Source organism: Pleurodeles waltl, chromosome 3_1 (genome assembly GCF_031143425.1).
Source record: "Pleurodeles waltl isolate 20211129_DDA chromosome 3_1, aPleWal1.hap1.20221129, whole genome shotgun sequence".
Lineage (NCBI taxonomy): Eukaryota > Metazoa > Chordata > Amphibia > Caudata > Salamandridae > Pleurodeles > Pleurodeles waltl.
This window is the reverse complement of record NC_090440.1, coordinates 216963548-216971023: the sequence shown is the minus strand read 5'-3', so window position 1 is coordinate 216971023 and position 7476 is coordinate 216963548.

The window sequence follows — 7476 nt, the reverse complement described above, 5'->3', positions numbered from 1 at the left end:
GAATCTAAGCAAAGCGGGCGAAGACTCACAAGAAAGTGGCATGAAGCTCAGACTCTGGACAACCTCACAGCCTTCAAAAATGCCATCTGCAGACACCACCAACTCATCCTAGCCACCAAGAGAACTGCCTTCAAAGACCAAAACAACAACAATGCACACAGCCACAAGGAGCTCTTCAATGTCATGAAGGAACTCTCCAACCCCAGCTCCAACGCCAATGACATCCCGCCATCCCAAGACCTCTGCGAGTCCCTAGCCTCCTATTTCCACCGCAAGATTGCAGACATCCATGACAGCTTCAGCACCCAGACCCCTCCCGGCAACCAACAACACCACAGATTCACCTCCGACCAACCTCCTGCTCTCCTGGACCCCCATCAATGACAACAACACCATCAAAATCATGAACACCATCCATTCCAGCTCTCCATCTGACCCCTGCCCTCACCACATCCTCAACAAAGCAAGCTCGGTCATCGCACCCCAACTACGGAAGATCATCAACAGCTCCTTCTAGTCCGCCACCTTCCCAGAGAGCTGGAAACACGCCGAGATCAACACCCTCCTCATAAAAAAACAAGGCGGACCCACAGAATCGCAAGAACTTCCGGCCTGTCTCCATGCACCCCTTCCAGGCAAAAGTCATCAAGAAGGCTGTCAACAGACAATTAACCCACTTCCTCGAGGAGAACCGCACCCTGGACCCTTCCCAATTCGGATTCCGCAGCAACCACAGCACCGAAATCGCCCTCATTGCCCCCACCGATGACATTAGAACCATGCTGGACAGCGGTGAAACCATGGCCCTCATCCTCCTGGACCTCTCGGCCGCATTCAACACTGTCTGCCACAACACCCTACGCTCACGCCTCAGCAATGCTGGAATCCGCATCAGAGCCCTGGACTGGGTCACCTCCTTTCTCACCGGCAGAACCCAGAGAGTCCGCCTCCCCCCATTCCGCTCGGAGGCCACCGAAGTCATCTGCGGCGTACCCCAGGGTTCATCCCTCAGCCCGACCCTCTTCAACGCCTACATGGCCCCGCTTGCTAACATCGCCCGATCCCACAACCTCAACATCATCTCATATGCCGACGACACCCAGATGATCCTGTCCCTCACCAAGGACTCCGCCAAGACCTACCTCCATGAAGGAATGAAGGCTATCGCCGAATTGATGAATAGCAGCTGCCTGAAACTCAATTCTGACAAGACAGAAGTCCTCATCTTCGGCTCCACCCCCTCTACAGGGAATGACTCCTGGTGGCCTGCCACTCTCTGAACCACAGACCTCCTTACCTTCAGGAAACTTCTCAAGACCTGGCTGTTCGTGCAGTAGCAGCACCTCCCACTTTCTTCTCCCCCCTTCCCTCCTCAGTGCCTTGATACCCTCACAGGTGAGTAATGCGCTTTACAAATTCCTGATTGATTGATTCCATCCATCCCAAAAACATAAACACTATGAGCAGAATGTAGGAGAAAGATGCAGTTCTCAGCATCAAGATGTAATCCATTTGGAGGTGCACAAAGCGGCCCCAAGTGGGAGGATGAGCAGCAGGGGTGGTCTTGATTCCTTCACCAGTATAATGGGACTGACCAGTGGCACAGCAGTGGCAATGACTTTGGTTTATAGAAGAAAATAATGACACATACCAGTAATTGATGCAACACATAACATGTCTTCCCATTGACATGGGCAGCTCCGTGATACAACTGTACAAGGTTGAGGAGTAGACTTTTTGGTGTCCCTCCACACCCTGTCAAGGTCCCTTTTACACTTCTACTTGATCCAGTTTTGCTTTTCTCTTTCAGAAGTCTGATTATACTATAGAGACAAATCATTCAGAGAAGGCATGGGGATTAATTGACTTTGAATAATACATCATCAGTTTGAAATAGGGCAGCTGCTTGGGCAGCAGAGCCGGCTAAGGTTTTTTTTGTGGACATTTTATCATGAGGGCACTTGTAGGCAGCACATTTTAACTCCACCACATTGCATACGTAATTGCAATGCACTCAGAAGAGTATGTACATGCTGACCACTCATAATAGAGGGACCAAAGGAGTCCAAAACTATGAATCCCTCCAAATGCATACTTGGAGTCTGTGTGCACTGTAACACTTTTTTGATTAGCTACATTACATGCCTGGGTCAGTGCAATTAGCTCCGCTATTTGGGCAGATTTTACATTGAGTGACCGAAAACTTTCCACTATCTTATACACAGTACACACCACATATGCTATATACTGCAATTAACTCTCCTTTGTGGTTCCGAGGCAAGATCCATATACCAAATAAATCAGTTCTCAATTTGGCAGAAGCAGATAAATGGGCAGAGATGAGCAGCCAGTTGTGCAACTCTACCTCTTAAAGAGTGGGCATTAGAGATGCAAGATTCGGAGAGTGGCATCAGACAAGTCTATTTTTAGAGACAGACAGCAACAGAATCTTGTATTTGGACAATTAGACAATAGAAAGCTACTGAATCTTATTGTTCACAATGAGGTCAAGTAAAGCATGAGGTACCGCTACAGTCAAAGGAGAATGCAGCACACAATTATTTGAAGCCTACACAAGGTTAGTGGCTGAAGCCAGGGCAATGGAGTAGTAAGTTGCAGATTTCTCCTGATCTCTTTGATCCTGGGCCAGCACTTCAAGAGCAAAACTATTGTAGGAAGTATAGCATAATCAGACAGACCCAAAGCAGTTGAATAAGTCATAGCTCGGTTCCATTGAACAAATACATATGTGGCTTCACTATACCACTGCAAATGTTTAAGGGTATCTTTTGAAACATAATCTTATTGAAGAGAATCCATAGAAGCATAACCCAGAATCCATTGTCTACAGTATCGACCTTACCCAGGAAAGTACATATCTGGAAAAAATTTACATGATGGTCTACCTTACGAATGGCTTCCACTGGGTCTAGTGACAAGTGGCACTCATCAGTAAGATGATACTTGATAGCATGCCCAGGGAAGGCAAGACTGCAGCTTTTCCACTGAAGCCTTGTATCCTTTCTTAGCAAACTCAGCGCGGAGGTAGATTACATCCATCTTCCAATGAACTAGGATAATGAAAAACGAGAATAAATCATTTACATACTGGACAAGTGCAGACACCCGGGGAAGAGCAACATGTCCAGGTCTTTCCTAAGTGTTTTTGGAAAAGATAGACAGAGACTCTATAAATTCTCCTGGGAGCCTCCCTCATGAAAGGTGATACCCTCAGAATGAGACAGCAAAAAGGTACTGTCTTTCCTCATGTATTGGATGTCAAAGAATGCACAGTAGAGGTCAACCACAGCAACTTATTGAGCATTAGTAGAGATAAAGGAAAGGATTGTGGCAGGGTTGGGGACCACAGAGAAACGGGGGGCAGCCTCATAATACCCAACTTACCCCTCTGCATTACCCCTCCCAATGTCACTCTTTCTCTCCCTGATGAGCTCAGAGCTATTACTGTCATTCTCTATGGCTGTCTTTACTTCTCTGTGCCTCTCACTACCTCATGCTTTCTCGCTACCTCATCTTTCTCTCTGCACCTCACTGATAGGTCTAGAGCCCACTTCCTTTGTCTCTCCTCTGTCTACTTAACCTCTATTACCTCTCCCTCAGCCTCATGACTCTCTTCACTTGACCTCTCTAGCCCTCTCCTCATCTCTCTTTACTTCATCTGATAACCTCTCTGTCCACCCTCTCTCTAGCTCATCATTCTCTGTTTCACCTCTCTCTCTACCCAACAACTTACTTTCTATTCTCAAGCTATACATTCTTTATTTTATCTCATCCTCTTTCTCTTTAAATATCTCCCTTTCTCTACCCCACAATTGCATTGTATCTCTCTACTCTTTTTGCTCTGTACCCCACCTCTTACTGTCTTTCATTCCTCCACCTTTCTCTCTACAGTGCAACTCTCTTCTCGTCAACTGTCTTCCTATACCTATTCTTAGGTTGACCCCTCTAGCTCATCACACAGTCTCTACTTGCCATCTACTAGACCTACTTACCTGAACAGTCTCATCACATTCCACCAACCACCCAGACACCTCCTCTCTGCTGGACTCCTGCTCATAAATATCCCATGTATACACAGAACCAGAACAGGGGGGTCAGTCATTCTCTTACATCGCTCACAAAGCTTGAAAGGCCTTCCACCCCATATCAGAGCTTCCTCCTTTCTTCTTGAATTCTGCAAGAAGCTAAAGGACAGGCTTTTTGGGTAACCAAACTACCATAGGCAGAGCTAGGCACACACCTGATCAGAGCAAAGGTACTCTAGACGGTGATAGTACACTTTAGAAATACACAAACCATAACATAGCATAAGCCGCCATTTGATCTTGGAGGGCCATTTCTGTCTTTGCCAACAACACAAAATAATCTGTGTACAATGTAATGAGTTTATCATTCAGGACTTCCTGTGAAGCATCCAAGATAATTTTGAACTTGTCACTGAAAAACAGAGAAAAGTGTTGCTAATAAGCTGATAACAAAAGGTTTGCTCAGCTTTTCCTCCTATATAAATGTCACCTGTGAGGTGGTTCCAGTGTAAGCACTCAGTTGATTAACAAGAGCATGAATGTTGACTCATGGAAATGCCAATTGTAGCAGAAGTGACATCATGCACTCTTTAAGCTCTTAATGCTGCTAATTTAAAATAGTGAAGAGTGATCAGTGGAATGCTTGCAAAAGTCTCAGCCATTGGCAATCTCTCGGGCAATAGGCAAAGAAACCAAAATGGACTGAAGCTCATCCCAGATCAACAGCCAAGGGCTGAGATTTCAGCAAACATATCACAAGTCACATTTTGTTGTTTTAAATTTACAATTCTCAAACCTTGTCCCACTTTTAGCCCATTACAGCATTCAATGTACCTGTCACATGGCTATTGTGATGGCAAGGGGTGGACATTATAGAAAGTGGTTAGTACTCCAGCCCTATTTCCTTTCCCCTACCCCCAGCATTGCTTTCATAGATTTTGAGATCAAGGTTCCCAAAGAGAGTGACAGGGCTGGCAAAGGATAAACAAGTCTTAACAGCTACTAATCCTTGCCTATCTGATTTAACATCTAAATTGACCAAAGTGCCTCACCCATCTTGATCTTTCTTACTTCTGTATAAAAGACATCTTTAGATACCAGGCTAAGGGTAATATTTACAAGCCCCTCATGCCACCTTGCACCGCTGTGGCATCATTTTTTTAATGCTAAGTTGATGGTAATGTGCCCTTTCTCCCAAGCCTCATTTACAAATTGGCACAATGCTTGCATTGCGCCACTTTGTAATCCTTTGCATCACATTAAGCCTGCACCAGGCATAATTTATGCAAGGGGGGCGTTCTGACGCAGGGAGGCCCGAAAAAATGGCGTAGTGAAATTTACAACATTTCACTGTGTCATTTTTTCCATCTTTTTTAATGTTTACTCAGAGCAGGCGTCAAAATGACGCACTCATTTTAATCAGTGTGCCTCCCTGTGCTTTGCTGCACTAGAAATGATGATGCTAGTGCAGCAAAGCGCCACAATAGCATCAAACATTTTGATGCTATTGTCCTAATGACTGCCATGGTGAGTCGTATTATAAATATGGTGCAACCATGGTGTCGTTAGGTGGGGCAGTGGTGACACATGAAAAGTGGTGCACCGGGACCGATGCGCCACTTTCTTGTAAATATGCCCCTAAATGTGTACACAAGTCCAGGAAGATACACAGACAGGCATCTGTTTGGCATTACTGTACATACAGATGATGTTTAAAAACACAGAAATCTTGTTCAATAGTGCCAGGGTGAGGCAGAAAGTGTTTTCTTCTTTTCCACCCAGTCCTTTGTAGACACGAAATTCAGTTTTGTTTAAATCTTATAATGTATTTGTTGGATCACAATATTTTGCTATGATCCCAAGAAAAAGGAAAAGGCATATGATATTAATGGCTGTGGTCAGGAGACGACCGGTTTGCTGAGTATTTGAAGATTTCTTATGGTTCCATACTAAGGTTTTACTATTCCTGCCAGGCTTTTTAAGACTTCCTGTATCCTCTTCGTGGTAGAAATCAGATCTGGATCCCTGTGCCTGCTACTTGCGGTGCTTTGTTGGATGAAGGGTTATTTTATGGCCAATGCGGTTATAATTTAATTGCCAGGATCACTAAATAGTGTAATAATTGATGAAAGCCTTTTGTGAATTGCTGTCCATCCACTGCCTTCATTGTATCTTCCTTTCTGTAGTTGCTAGTTCGAGTTGGCACTAACTTCAGTATGGAGCCATCTTCGTTCTCCCATTCACAAAGGCTTATTGACTCTTATTTTATTTATTATTTGACAGTCCTAGCGATACCTAACTCCTGATGAAGATCCAGTATGTTGTCACTACCATCTTTATGTATGCTCTCCCCACTTTCTCCCGATATTCTCAAGTGACTATTGTAAGAAGTACAATGATCTCATAAGCTCTTCATATGCCTCAATGCAAACAATGCTTCCCCCAGTGAAAGAGGCCCTTAATGTTTCCACTGTTGCCTAGGTCAAATATGACATTTGGGGCCAGATGTAGCAAAGGGTTTGCGCCTCGCAAACGGCGAAAATCGCCGTTTGCGAGGCGCAAAAGCCTCTTTGCTATTCAGAAATGCATATTGCGAGTCGGGACCGACTCGCAATATGCGTTTCAGAATTGCAAATAGGAAGGGGTGTTCCCTTCCTATTTGCGATTCGGAGTGGAATGCAATTCTGCGGTCGCAAATGGAGTCGCAGTTACCATCCACTTGAAGTGGATGGTAACCCACTCGCAAATTGGAAGGGGTCCCCATGGGACCCCTTCCACTTTGTGAATGGACCCACAAATATTTTTTCAGGGCCGGGAGTGGTCCAAGGGACCACTCCCGGCCATGAAAAAATACCGAAACTAAAGGTTTCGTTTTTTTTTTTAAGTGCAGCTCGTTTTCCTTTAAGGAAAACGGGCTACACTTAAAAAAAAAAAAACTGCTTTATTTAAAGCAGTCACGAACATGGAGGTCTGCTGACGACAGCAGGCCTCCATATTTGCGAGTGCCTAGACTCGCTATGGGGCCGCAATTAGCGACCCACCTCATGAATATTAATGAGGTGGGTCATTGCGACCCCATAGCGAGTCGCAGTCGGTGTCTGAGACACCGTACTGCATACCAATTTGCGAGTTGCAAATTGCGAGTCGCAGGGACTCGCAATTTGCAAGTCGCAAATTGGCGTTTTGCTACATCTGGCCCTTGATCTTTTTTTGAACCATAATGCTACATTCTTAGCTAAGGATGCACCCGATGGGCACACACTTTTGCCGACATTTCCCATTAATAGTGAACGTCATGAGGTTCAATTGTGGACGCTTTCACGCTGCTAGGAAAGTGTTTCACTCTTCACTTGGCCTAAGACTTGGAAGCCCTCATACTGGGACCAACTGGCAACCTTGATGAGGATATAATCAATGACAGAACTTCCCT